At 48.4% G+C, this 14,163-nt stretch overlaps 1 long non-coding RNA gene across 1 annotated transcript; it reads left to right on the forward strand.

The window, feature by feature from the left end:
• Positions 1-3,865: 3,865 nt before the first annotated feature.
• LOC141726913 (uncharacterized) lies at positions 3,866-11,867 on the forward strand. Its single transcript, XR_012577856.1, has 2 exons — positions 3,866-4,746; positions 10,927-11,867. It is a non-coding gene; the product is annotated as an uncharacterized LOC141726913 (long non-coding RNA).
• The last annotated feature ends 2,296 nt before the right edge of the window (positions 11,868-14,163 follow it).

Here is a 14,163-nt window from a genome sequence, read left to right on the forward strand (position 1 = left end):
CCGCAGGACACGGCGACCCGGGCCGGTCTTTGCGGGGCCCCCCCCCGGCAAGACCGGGACCCGTGCCGAGGCGGGGGGGGGCCGCGCCGCTCCCGGGGCGGGTCCCCGTTCTCGGGACACCCTCGGGCTAACCTCCCGCGGGGTTTCTCCGGCACGGCTGGGACCTGCGCTTGAGGAGGGGTGCCCCGCCACTCCCCGGGCGGGTCCGCACCCCGGGGGCACCACCCGCGGGGCTCCCCGGCACGGCTGGGACCCCTCTTCCCGGGGTCGCCCCCGGCACGGGCGGGCCCGCGCCGAAAGGTGGGGCCACGCCGGGGAGGCGGCGGGCTGGCTCAAGGCACTATTAAAAAGGAAACTGTTAACAGGAGATTGCAACATGAAATTATTAACAATAAATAGTTAGAACTCCAATTTGGCAGCAATTGGTTTAATTTGTGAACTCTGCAACCTTAAAAAAAAATGGGCAGCTTTTTCTACTCATAACATCATGTATGAGATGTATGAATATTCAACGGGCTATTGCTTTTAAGGATTAATCATTTGTTAACGGGTGTCCTTTTTCGGGCTTATGTTGCCCAGAAAAAGGTACCCGGATATCCGTAACTCTTTGTTTCTACTGTCTCATATGGTCCTAATCCAAATTGTCCAAATTATTATTACTCTAATTATATTACTATTTTTATAACCATTTTATTACTAGTAAACTTTTAAATTTTTAACAGCTGCGGCCAGCCCTGCTCTGATCAGGACTCCGCAGCCTCCCCCGCCTTCCTGCCTGTCAGCTGCTGGGGCCCGTCCCAGCCAGAATGGGGGCCGATGGGGGGGCCGGTGGGCGGCTCGGGGAGGGGGAAAGGGCCCGGCCCGCGGTAGGGCCGGCCGGCCCGGCCTGGCTGAGACAGGGGCCGGGGGCCGCCACCTCCTCGCTGACCAGAAAAGAAAGGTGAGGTTTCCGGGTTTTTTTCGTCTTTAACATGTGTGTTTCAGAGAGGCACGTCCAGCTTCTCAGTGCTTCAACAGACTGTCAGTGTTATGAACAAAAATTCGGTTAATATTTTTTTTGTGAGAAAGAGTTATAGGGAGGCAGCCGGATCTCTGTTTCTGCCAGGGTTCTTCGTGCTTTGTTATTGTAATCACGGGTCGTTGTAGCTTATCTCCTCTTTTGTATTAGTAAAAGCCCTGGCTGGGGCGAGGTAATGGCCCTTCTCCGAGACAGTAACGGATGGGGACCTTCCCAAACAGTGAGGAGAAAAGACCTAGAGGGGGGGGTTATGCAAAGTGACTCCAGGACCAGCATGCTGTGGAAGACTACAGCTCCAAATGCACAGAGAAAGCCCCAAAAAACAACGAGCCAAATAAGAATTGAGAGACTAAAGTGATGTCTAAACATGAAGAGCCGATTGCTGAGCCTGCAGAGATGCGGAGTCCCTCTCGCCCTGACCATGGGAGTCGTCCCTGGCGGCGAGACTGGGCCGACGAGGCTGAGAAGACTAAGATCTGACGGGGGACATCACGCCCTAAAGGCTCCCACGAGGACTGGATCCCCCGGCTCTGCCCCTAGTAGACAGAGCTGCGCATATCCTCCTCCTCTGAGTCGCCCTGGGAGACGTGACGGGGACTGCAGCCCTGCCGAGCCGCCCAATCCTGAGCTGATCACTTTTAATAAAGGCCTTAAAAAGGAGAAGAAGTCTCCTGGCCCTGTTTATTTCAGAGATCACTCCCCAAATACAGTCAAAAGCAAAAGAGACTCGAATTAGAGATATTGAATTGTTTACTAACAAAATCAGAGCAGGATCATGAGAAGGAAAATAAGACAATGTCACAAAATGGGGGTCAGCTCATCACAGGTTATTTCTGCTGCTGCTCAGGGAGAGGAGTCCTATTCCTTCTCCAGTGTGGGATCCCTCCCATGGGAGATAGTTCTCCCCAAACCACTGCAACATGGTCACTCCTCTATGAGGCGCAGTCATTTGAGAACACTCTGCTCCAGCATGGGCCCCACACAGGGTTTCAAATCTGACCAGAAAACCTGCTCCAGTGTGGATTCCTCTCTCCACAGGTCCCTCCCAGGAGTCCAGTCCAGCGCAGGCTTCACACGGGTTCACAGCCTCCTCTCAGGCATTCACCTGCTCTGGTGTGGGTCTCCTCCATAGGCTGCAGGGGCACAGCTGCTTCACCATGGTCTTCACCACAGGCTGCAGGAGAATCTCAGCTCTGGTGCCTGGAGCACCTTCTGCCCCTCCATCTGCACTGACCTGTGTGTCTGCAGAGCTGTTTGTCTCACATATTCTCACTCCTCTCTTCTCTGGCTGCAATTACAACTGTGCAATAACTTTTTTTTTCTTCTTAAATATGTAATCACAGAGGCATTACCACCACTTCTGATTGGCCCAGCCTTGATCAGTGGCACATCCGTCTTGGAGCCAGCTGACATTGGCTCTGCTGGACACGGGGAGGAAGCTTTTAGCAGCTTCTAACAGAAGCCACCCCTCTAGCCCTTCTGTGGGATCTCAGCACCTCAGGACTGAGGTGCCGAGTCACCGAGACCACCCTTGGGGGGCTTGGGAGTCCTGAAATGTTGCCAGAAATGTCTGGTGGCTGGACTTTGATCCTACACAGGAGACGACACCTGTATGAGGATAGGAGGATTTCACCGGGATGAATGGTGAAGGGAAAAGTTAATTAGAGAGTGAAACACAGGGTTTAGGATTTCTGTACAGGGGGGTTTAGAGAAGTCAGATGGAGGAATTGGGGCGTGTCCTGTCCTTCTTCTTCTTCTTCTTCTCCTCCATCTTCTGTGGTGATGGTGGCACTTTAGGATTGGTTATTACTAAAAGTGCACTGGTTAATAAGGGTAAAAGGTATTGGGGAAAAATGATAAATATTGTATACGTAACTTTGAGTATAAAGATAGGCGACCGCCCCGGAGGGCAGGGAGTGTGCTCATGGCTGGCTGCTGAGCAGACCTCTGTCGGGCCGAGAGAAAATCTTTTAGATAAACAATTAATAAACACCGAGACCGAGAAAAGATTTGAAGCCTCTTCTCGTCCTTTGAAGCGCGGGCTGCCCCAAGGCCACCCCGGGCCTTTCCAGGATATCTAAACAGCCGGGGATCGGACACCCTTCCACTACCAAAACCTGGCCATGCAAACCCAATACAAAATCCCCAGGCTGGTACGAATGAACAGGTGCATCCAAAGCAACTGGTCCCAATAGAGTTATAAACCAACAGAGTCCAGCAAGGGTTTTTCCTAAAGAAATCAAGTATAGATTTTCATCTGTTTCTCTTTTTAAATGTATTTCTCCTGGAATTGATGATGTTTGATATGGCTGTCTGTACAGCAATTCATACAGGCTCACTTTAGTTTTTGATCCTGGCTGAGTTCTGACTTGGAAAAGAGCCAGAGGAAGTGCCTATGCTAATTTTAAAGAGGTTTCTTGGCACATTTTACTAATATGTCAGTTTAAAGTCTAGTTCATCCTTTCCACTTTCCCACTTGACTGGTCGCTAAGGGATATGTAAGTTCCATTTTATACCTAAGGTCTTGCCCAGCTGTTGCATCACATCTGCTATAAAATGTGAGCCTCCATCTGAAGACATCCCAAGTGGCCTACAAAATCTGGGTATGATTTCTTTAAGCATAATTTTTACCACTTCCCTGGCTTTATTAGTCAGCCAGAAAATGTATCTACAAATACCAAAAGATACCTATACCCCTTTTTTCTAAGTAATTCAGAGAAATCCACCTGCCAATAATCTCTAGGTCAATTTCCCTCTATAACTGTTCAGTCAGGTGGTCTCTTCTATAGGCCTGCCAGTCTCACTTCAGTGCCTGGTAAAGTTATGGAGAAGATTTTTCTGGGAGTGTTGTGGTGTGTGGCAATGTCCGGTTTTAAACTTCCGGAGCCCTTCCCATGTGTACCTATCCCTTCTCCCTTCCCCCTCACCCCTTGCTGAGTGTGCCCTGTCAATCAGGCTAACATACCAGCAAGGCGTCGTGTGATTCGTCGATTTCAAAGGATGCTCCTCAGGCCTGGGGGTCATTGGCCTGTCTAAGTGTCATCCTCCCTTGAGACCCTGCCCCCTTCACCTGGTTGGTAACTCACCTGTCCCCTCCCCTTCCCCTGTCCCCGAGCTTATAAAATGTGAATAAGACCATGCGGCTTTATTCTGTTATCAGCAGTAGCCCAGTGCAGACGTATCTGTGCTCATGGAATAAACATCTGGCTACCTTCTAGCAGAATCCGCTCCCTTCTTTTCTTCACCATCGCCAGAAGCTCTCCCCTGAGGAGAACGGAGTCCTGTCTTGTGCCCCGCTGCACTCTGCCGCCAGCCAAGGTATCTTTGAGGTATAACACCGCAGAGCTGCCTGTGGCCCAGCAGCGAAGGTCAGAACTGGCCTAGGCACCATCTAACTGGTTATATTGGGATACATATTCCAATATATTGGCGTCCCTGTGGGTGGCTCGACCCTGAGCCGGAAAACGGACTCGCAGTTCCTCAGAGAAGCTTCTGCCAGCCGTGCATCCAGCTGAAAGGAGCCTGGCTTCAAGACTCCCAGCTAGAAACTTTGGGAATACTCCCAGAAAAAGTTTCGTGGACTGTTCGGTGCCTTTGGAAAGCCCTGCTTCATTGTGGTGAACAGATTTTCCAGAGGAAGAAAAGGGTAGCTTCTCTTACACCCAGAGAGAAGTCCTTTTCCGGTGGAGACCTGCCTGCCTGTACCCAGCCTACAGCTTCCATTTCACGTGAGTATCTCTGCTTTCGGTAGAGCAGAAGCTCAAAAACAGACTCTGCCGCGAGTTCTGTTCCTTTTTGCCTTGGCATTTTGGCTGCGCAGCCCCACAGACGAGAATTCATAGCGTTCTAGTGTTAGCTTTCCTGCTGCGTGTTTCACTGTTTTTTAGAATTCGCGCCGGAGCGGGATCGCTCTCTGCCCTTCCCCCCCCGGCTCAGCAGCGTGTTCAGACACGTGTTAGGAGATTTTCTTTCTCTTTCTCTTTGCGGGAGAGGGGGGGGCTCTCTTTCCACGTGGCCGGGGGACCTGCGGGGGTCGGGAGTGCTCTGCACACGCGGCGGCGGGGGGGGGGCGTCCCGGTTTCGGCTGCCACGTGGAGTAGTTGCTGTCTCTGCTCCGCGGGGGTGCTGCATTCCACCGCGGGAGAGGCTTTGTTTCTGCCTCTGTTCGGCAGGGCGTGTCCCAGCTCCCTGCTGCTGCTGCCCGGGAATTTTAAAAGCAGTATATACAGCTGCATTGTGAAGCTTTTGTCTGCTCGTTATCGCTTTCTATCTGTGGTTTTTTTTTAGAAATTGGTAGCTGATTTTAGCTTTGTTTTTGGTCAGGCGGGATTAAGTACTTTGCTTTTTAACATGGGTTCCAAACTTAGCATTGTACAAAGGGGAGTGTATTATCATATTGTTAGCATTTTAATCAAGAGTAATGTGAAATTCTCTAAAGGAAAATTGAAACAGTTTATAAGATGGCTTTTTCTGCAGTTCCCAAACATTTCCCCTGAAGAAATCCACAATATTCAATTCTGGGATAAAGTTGGGAATGAATTGATAACCTTAGGACAATCTGGCAAATTACCCTCAGCTAAATTTGTGTTCTGGAGTTTGCAAATTCGAACAGCATTGCTCAAACAAAAGGAAATGGAGAAAAAGCCAAATGTAAAGCCATGTGCCTCTGCTCTCCCTGTTCCTCCCTCTCCCTCTAAAACCCCTAAACCTCTTTCCCCAAAAAAATCCCGAGCACGTGTTAGTTTTTCGGAGAGCAGTGATGTCCAAAATGGCCCCCAGTCCCTAGGGGGTGCACAAGATGGTGGGTGCCACGTGGCATCTTCCCAAACCTGGTCTTCTTCTTCCCAAAATCCTCTTAAGCATCCCAAAATTCCTGCCCCATCCCCCTCTCCTCCTGTTCCTCGTGACACCTTCCCCCCTCCCCCCGCCTTTCCTGCAGTACCCTCAGCTCCGCCCCTTTACTCCTCCCAGGGGGCGGCCGCTGACGTGATGTCACCAGGTGACCCCGCCTCCTGTTCCCACGGTATCCCCGCCCCCTGCCAGCCCCTTGACCCCGCCCCTTGTTCCCACGGTTTCCCCGCCCCTTGCCGGCTCCCTTTCCCCGCCCCCTCCCCGGGTTCCCACGGTGGGGACACACCCACTGCCTGTCCCCAAACCTGTAGCTGTGATCCCAATGCTTCTGATTCAAGGGATACAGAGCAGGGGACAGCAGACCCAATGCATGGTGCCATGTTGTCGCTAGCTCCTGTTATATTTCAGCCTGCAGCTCAAGCTGGAGCAGCCCCAACTGCTAATTGGAGTTCTTTTGGACGACAATTGATTAAAGAGATCTGTAAATCTCATAAAGAATATGGTGCACACAGTCCATATTTCCGTGGCCTTTTAAATTCTGAATTAAGTAGGACTGTTGTGGTTCCACATGATTTAAAACTACTTTTTTCATGTCTCATGACATCCACGGAATTCAAATTATGGGAATCAGCATTGAAACAACTGCTAAAAGATGCTCTCCCAAGCTTACAGGCTGATCCAAACACAGCAAAAGACAACAATGGTAACCCCATTACCCTTGACCACCTCTGTGGTGAGGGTCAATGGTCTTCTCCCTCAGTCCAAGCTGCTGCAATTCCTGCAGAAACACTTGAGAAAGTAAAGGAAGCAGCTGAAAAGGCATTCTTTTCCCTCCAACCTGAGGGGCCTTTTGAGCCCTATAGTAAAATCAAACAACTACCATCAGAGCCTTTTGTGAAATTTGTAGAGAGGCTAACTAGAGCCATTGAAATACAAGTTAAAAAGGAAAATGCAAGGGAAGCAATTTTAGAAGAAATAGCGTTTACAAATGCAAATGAACAGTGTCGAGCAGCAATCCTGAGCCTTCCTATGGAACCTTCCCCTACATTAAAAGATATGCTTCTAGTCTGTAACAGGAAAGTGCCTCTGATGACTGTAGCTGAAGACACCAGACCAAGGCTGCTGCCAAGACCACCCCAGCGTGTTGCTGTTGCCAGCCCTGCACCTTCTCTTTCAGCACAGCAGTACCCTGGGCAGCAGCGGAGACCAGCAATAGTTGAGCCCACTAAACCATGCCTGCTTTGTAATAAGCTAGGACACTGGAGTAACCAGTGCCCCCTGAAAAGGGAATTTGATGAATTTAAAAATAGCAGGGGAGGAGAACTGCAAGCCCTCCCTGGGGGTCAACAACAAAAAAACGAAGAATAAAGCGCCAGCCTGCCAGGCGTGCAGACATAAAAGGAGCAGGCCAAGAGAATAAGGGTAGCAAAACAAATCAAGCGCGCGATAATATTAACATTTGTGTAAGTGAAGCAGGTGCTTCAAAGACCAAGTCTGCTAGTCCACTGTTGAAAGTGAAACAAAATAACCTTTGTTGTGATTTAAGTGATTCTGTATTAACCGCATCTTCTGTCAATGAGCCTTACAGGTTGCAGCTGACAGAGTCTCTCCACCTGAAGGACACTGACTGGCATTTTGTCTCTGTAAATCCTGAACAGAAAGGTACTTGGAACCAAATTCGTTGTAAGTACATCATCACTGGGGACAAAAACACACCACAAGAGATCGAAATTGCTCCGGGACTGACAACATCAGATCCCAAGCAATTTGTTCTCAGCCTGCACTGTTTCCACCCACCCCTGTTTCTTCCTAAGGGACAAATTGTTGCTCAAGCTATCCCTGTGCCATCTTTACCTGAAAATGTTGATAAACAAGGGCCCACAGTCGCCCGGGTCCAAGTTATTGGGACAGATAAACCCAAATTGTGGTGCAATGTCAGTGGGAGTGGGGAGTCTAAACGCATTGAGATGCTTGTAGACACAGGTGCAGACTGCACAGTGATTCCAGTACAAGACTGGCCAGCACACTGGCCTTTACAAAATGTTGCTGGTCACCTTCGAGGTGTAGGAGGTCTGCAATTGGCAAGGCAATCCAAAAGCATTATTCAATTCGAGGGTCCAAACGGACAATTGGCAAATATCCGTCCATTTGTGTTAGATTATTCAGAACCTTTGTTAGGGAGAGATTTAATGGCCCAGTGGGGTGTCACAATTAATATTCCAGACTCTCCACAGCATTTTTGTGCAGCAGTCATTAAACAACAGCGCCCCACCCAAAAACTTAAGTGGAAAACAGACGAACCAGTTGATGTGAAACAGTGGCCACTCAGTAAACAAAAAATAAAAGTGCTTGAGGAACTAGTACAAGAGCAACTAAGAAAGGGCCACATTGTGGAGACCATGTCCCCATGGAACTCTCCAGTGTTTGTCATCCAAAAAGCTGACAAAAAGAGGTGGAGACTCCTCTGTGACCTCCGACAAATTAATAATGTAATTGAAGATATGGGTTCTCCCCAACCTGGTATGCCATCCCCAACAATGCTTCCTCAAGATTGGAAATTAGCTGTTATTGATATTAAAGATTGTTTTTTCCAAATCCCATTGCACCCTGATGATGCACCGCGTTTGGCATTCTCTGTCCCTTCTATCAATTCAGAAGCTCCTATGAAAAGGTACCATTGGACCGTTCTTCCTCAGGGCCTAAAGGTATCTCCAGCTATCTGCCAGTGGTATGTCTCTTCCCTGCTTTCCCCAGTTCGTGCAGCCGCAGAGAAGGCCATCCTCTACCATTATATGGATGATATCCTTGTGTGTGCCCCCAATGATGATTTACTAACACATGCGCTTGACCTAACGATCGATGCATTGATTGTTGCAGGGTTCGAGCTCCAGGAACAGAAAATTCAAAAGATGCCACCTTGGAAGTATTTGGGCTTAGAAATTGGAAATAGGACCATTGTTCCTCAAAAACTAGAAATCAATCCAAGGATCAAGACCCTTGCGGATGTCCACAAGTTGTGTGGGTCTTTGAATTGGGTAAGACCATGGCTTGGTCTGACTAATGAAGACCTTGCCCCTCTTTTCAATTTACTGAAAGGGGGAGAGGACCCAGGTGCTCCTAGGTCTATTACCCCAGAGGCACGGAAAGCTCTAGAAAAGGTTCAGATTGCAATGTCCACAAGACAGGCCCACCGATGCCGGCCTGATCTGCCATTCAAATTTATCATCCTAGGTAAGTTGCCACACCTCCATGGAATTATTTTCCAGTGGGAGGAAAAACAAACACCTAAGGCAAAGGACACACCAAAAAAGGACCGGGACCAGAGGGACTCTCTCTTGATCATAGAATGGGTTTTCCTCAGTCACAAAAGGTCCAAGAGACTGACAAAGCCTCAGGAGCTGATAGCAGAACTGATCCGGAAAGCAAGGACCCGGATCAGGGAGTTAGCAGGATGTGATTTTAAGTGCATTCACATTCCAGTTGAGTTAAAATCAGGTCAAAATACTATGAAAATACTGGAACAATTGTTTCAAGAAAATGAAGTGTTGCAGTCTGCTCTGGATTCCTACTCAGGACAATTTTCGGTAGCACGGCCCGCTTGCAAATTGTTTGAACAAGATGTTCAATTTACTTTAAAATTAAGAACTGCTCTAAGTAGGAGACCTTTAAAAAGGGCTCTAACTGTCTTTACAGATGCGTCCGGGAGGTCCCACAAGTCCGTTATAACTTGGAAGGATCCTCATACCCAGCAGTGGGAGACGGACATTGCTGAGGTGGAAGGTTCACCTCAGGTTGCTGAATTGGCTGCGGTTGTTAGGGCTTTTGAAAGGTTCTCAGAACCATTTAATCTGATTACAGACTCTGCATACGTGGCAGGAGTAGTATCCAGAGCAGATCAAGCAATACTGCAAGATGTATCTAACATTGCACTTTTTGAATTGCTCTCAAAACTGGTAAAGTTAGTCACTCACCGAGAGCAACCCTTTTATGTGATGCATGTCAGGTCACACACTGACTTGCCAGGGTTTATCGCTGAAGGCAACAGAAGGGCAGATGCTCTTGCTGCGCCTGCAGTGATGGCCACTCTCCCAAATGTTTTTGAACAGGCAAAAATCAGCCACCAGCTTTTCCACCAAAATGCACCTGGCCTGGTTCGCCAGTTTAACATCACTCGAGAACAGGCCAAAGCGATTGTGGCCACGTGCCCAAATTGCCAACAACATGCACTCCCTACAGTGAGTACGGGAGCAAACCCAAGGGGACTGAACGGTTGTGAACTGTGGCAAGCAGATGTAGCACACATACAGGCTTTTGGACGGCAGAAATATGTTCATGTTAGTGTAGATACCTTTTCTGGAGCGGTCTATGCTTCTGCCCACACAGGAGAGTCATCTATTGATGCTATTAAGCACCTCTTACAGGCCTTTTCTTTCATGGGCATCCCCAAGGAGCTGAAAACTGATAATGGGCCTGCTTATAAATCCAAGGAATTCGGGAGCTTCCTGCAGCAATGGGGAGTAGAGCACAAAACTGGCATCCCCTACTCCCCTACAGGTCAAGCCATTGTAGAAAGAACTCACCGTGATATTAAAAGGGTCCTGGACCAGCAACAACAGGTTCTGAAGGTAGAACCTCCCCACATTCGGTTATCCAGGGCACTATTCACAATCAATTTTCTGAATTGTTCTTTTGACAGCCTGAACCCACCCATCCTACGCCACTTTGGGGGGAACAGTCACAGGTTGATGAAAGAAAAACCTCCGGTTTTAGTAAAGGACCCTGAGACTTGGAAAATGGTGGGACCTTACAAATTGGTTACTTGGGGACGTGGATACGCCTGTGTGTCCACCCCCTCTGGTTTAAGGTGGGTTCCTTCCAAATGGGTAAAGCCCTATGTTCCCAAAGTCTCAGAGAAATCTGCAGAAGCGCCCCAGGTTGCTCACGCTGCCTGGAGAAGGAAACGTCGCACGCGTTCTCTAGAAGAAATTCCATTTAAGCCTCCTATCTGGAATAGTTTGTAATATATGTTTGTCTTAAGTTTCCTTTTACCGATTTAGATCCTGCTGTTCGTGTGCAGTCTTGAGACGCCATGAGACCGAGCCTGCTTCTCGTCCTACTTGCGATCATTTCTCCAGCGATCTCCTGGTTAGTCCCTCAGCCCAAAGCAAATGTATGGACCACTCTGGCCAGAGCCCTTGGACAAGATCACATTTGCCTCTCCACCGCGACAGCCTCGGACCCCCTGTCAACTTGCCTGGTGGGAGTTCCTTTTAAATCCTCAGAATTCCCGAATGAAATGTGGAGTGCTTTAAATGAAGTTAACTTACTCGCACCTTCCCCTGGCCGTTACCCTGCTGACAATCCTTTGCTGTTTTGGCAGGAGTGGGCGAGAAAGTTACCAGTGTCAAAAAGAGAGCCACAAGAGTTCCATCTCTTAGGCTCCATGAATGCAACCTTTTGCATTCACTTTAAATTCAATTCCCGCTTACCATATCATGAAGCTAAACCAAACACCTATCCTAACCCTAGCAACCCACTCTACACAGACAAGAACTGGTGTGAAAATTCAGTCCTAGTTATGCACTCATCTGGTGGTGATTACAAGCCTCGTGAACTCCCAAAAGGTGTGTTTTTAATATGTGGAGACAGAGCATGGGCAGGTCTCCCTCCTCGTCTGCTCGGAGGTCCGTGTACATTTGGCAAGCTGAGCCTGTTAACACCAAATCGAACAAACCTAATACATTGGCAAACTAAAAACAACACACATACATTGGCTATCAAAAAAAGAGACCTAAGGCAATTAGACCCTGACTGTAATTCAGAAATTGTTCACTGGTCCAGACTAAAGGCCACTGCAATTACAGTCTTTCTGCCGTGGATCTCGGCAGCAAAAACTATGGGAGAATTAGGCCGATTGGAATGTTGGGTTGCAAAACAGGCAAACCTCACTTCTACTGCCCTGAGTGACCTCTTATCAGATGAGGAAATTACCAGGCAAGCCACCATTCAAAATAGGGCAGCCATAGACTATCTGCTCCTTCTGCACAACCATCGCTGTGAAGAATTTGAAGGACTCTGCTGTCTCGACTTGTCATCGAAGGCAGAGAATGTCCATGCCACAATTGACAAGATGAAAACTATGGTGAACGACATCAAGAGAGAAACTGACGATTGGCTGAGTGGACTTTTCAATGGCTGGGGACTCTCGGGCTGGTTGGGATCTATTCTGAAAACTGTAATTTTAGTGCTGTTTATTTTAGTTGTAGTTATTGTAGTTTTTAGCATTGTTTTTGGAGTAATCAGACGCATGGTTCTCAAGTTAATCTCAAGCTCATCTCCCCCTCCTGAGGTCTACCATTTAGAAGCCCTCAGTGCTCCAGTGGATGACCTGGAAGCCTCAGTGGAAAACACTGACCCTCCTGTAGAAGAAGAACCGATTTACCAACCATGGTTTGGCAATCATTCTGCACCATAAACACAGTCCTCTTCTTTTTAAACAAAACTAGGGGGAGATGTTGTGGTGTGTGGCAATGTCCGGTTTTAAACTTCCGGAGCCCTTCCCATGTGTACCTATCCCTTCTCCCTTCCCCCTCACCCCTTGCTGAGTGTGCCCTGTCAATCAGGCTAACATACCAGCAAGGCGTCGTGTGATTCGTCGATTTCAAAGGATGCTCCTCAGGCCTGGGGGTCATTGGCCTGTCTAAGTGTCATCCTCCCTTGAGACCCTGCCCCCTTCACCTGGTTGGTAACTCACCTGTCCCCTCCCCTTCCCCTGTCCCCGAGCTTATAAAATGTGAATAAGACCATGCGGCTTTATTCTGTTATCAGCAGTAGCCCAGTGCAGACGTATCTGTGCTCATGGAATAAACATCTGGCTACCTTCTAGCAGAATCCGCTCCCTTCTTTTCTTCACCATCGCCAGAAGCTCTCCCCTGAGGAGAACGGAGTCCTGTCTTGTGCCCCGCTGCACTCTGCCGCCAGCCAAGGTATCTTTGAGGTATAACACCGCAGAGCTGCCTGTGGCCCAGCAGCGAAGGTCAGAACTGGCCTAGGCACCATCTAACTGGTTATATTGGGATACATATTCCAATATGGGAGGTATTGAAAAATTCCTGAAAGACAATGCAGTCATCAGTCACAGCCGGCATGGCTTCATGAGGAGGAGGTCCTCCTTATCAAACTTGATTTCCTTTTATGACAAGGTAACCCACCTAGTTGATCAAGAGAAGCCAGTTTAAGTAATCTTTTTGGATTTCAGTAAAGCTTTTGATACTGTGTCTTCCAGGATCCTTCTGGACAAAATGTCCAGCATTCAGCTGGATAAACATGTCATGTGATGGATGAGCAACTGGCTCATGGGTTGAGTGCAAAGGGTTCTAGTGAATGGGGTGAAATCAGACTGGCAACCTGTCACTAGCGGGGTTCCACAGGCCTCCATCCTTGGCCCCGTAATCTTTAACATCTTCATTAATGACCTGGATGCAGGACTGGAAGGGATACTAAGCAAGTTCACAGTGGTAGGGCAGTGGTAAGGAGTAGTGGTTAAGGTGCATCAGGCAAAGCATTTTCAGCTGGTCAAGGGAGGTGATTGTCCATCTCTACTCTGACTGGAGCAGCCTCACCTTGAATACTGTGTGCAGTTTTGGGCACCACAATATAAAAAAGATATTAAACTCTTTGAGAGCATACAAAGCAGGACAACAAAGTTGGTGGAAGGCCTTGAGAAGAAGCTGTATGAAGTGCAGCTGAGGTCACTTGGTCTGTTCAGTCTGGAGAAGAGGAGACTGAGGGAAGACCTCATTGCAGTCTACAACTTCCTTATGAGGGGAAGAGGAGGGGCAGACATTGATCTTTTCTCTGTGGTGACCAGTGACAAGACCCAAGGGAATGGCCTAAAGTTGTGTCAGGGAAGTTTAGGTTGGATATTAGGAAAAGGTTCACCCAGAGGGTGGTTGGGGACTGGAACAGGCTCCCCGGGGAAGTGGTCACAGCACCAAGCCTGCCAGAATTCAAGAAGCATTTGAACAGTACTCTCAGGCACACGGTGTGACTCTTGGGGATGGTGCTATGCAGGGCTAAGAGTTGGACTCTATTGTCACTGTTGGATAAGAAATGACACAGGCTTACCAGAAGGCTGATTGGCATAATGCACCATTTAATTTGGACTGCTTCCTTTTTATACACTGTTCCAATCCAGGTGCACTTGATTGGTCATTTAGTTAATACATTTCACGTGATTGGTTAATTAACAAGACACCTTTTTTAAACAATCTTCGAGAAAAACAAGAAAACAG

This window comes from Zonotrichia albicollis, chromosome W (assembly GCF_047830755.1).
Source record: "Zonotrichia albicollis isolate bZonAlb1 chromosome W, bZonAlb1.hap1, whole genome shotgun sequence".
Taxonomy (NCBI): Eukaryota; Metazoa; Chordata; class Aves; order Passeriformes; family Passerellidae; genus Zonotrichia; species Zonotrichia albicollis.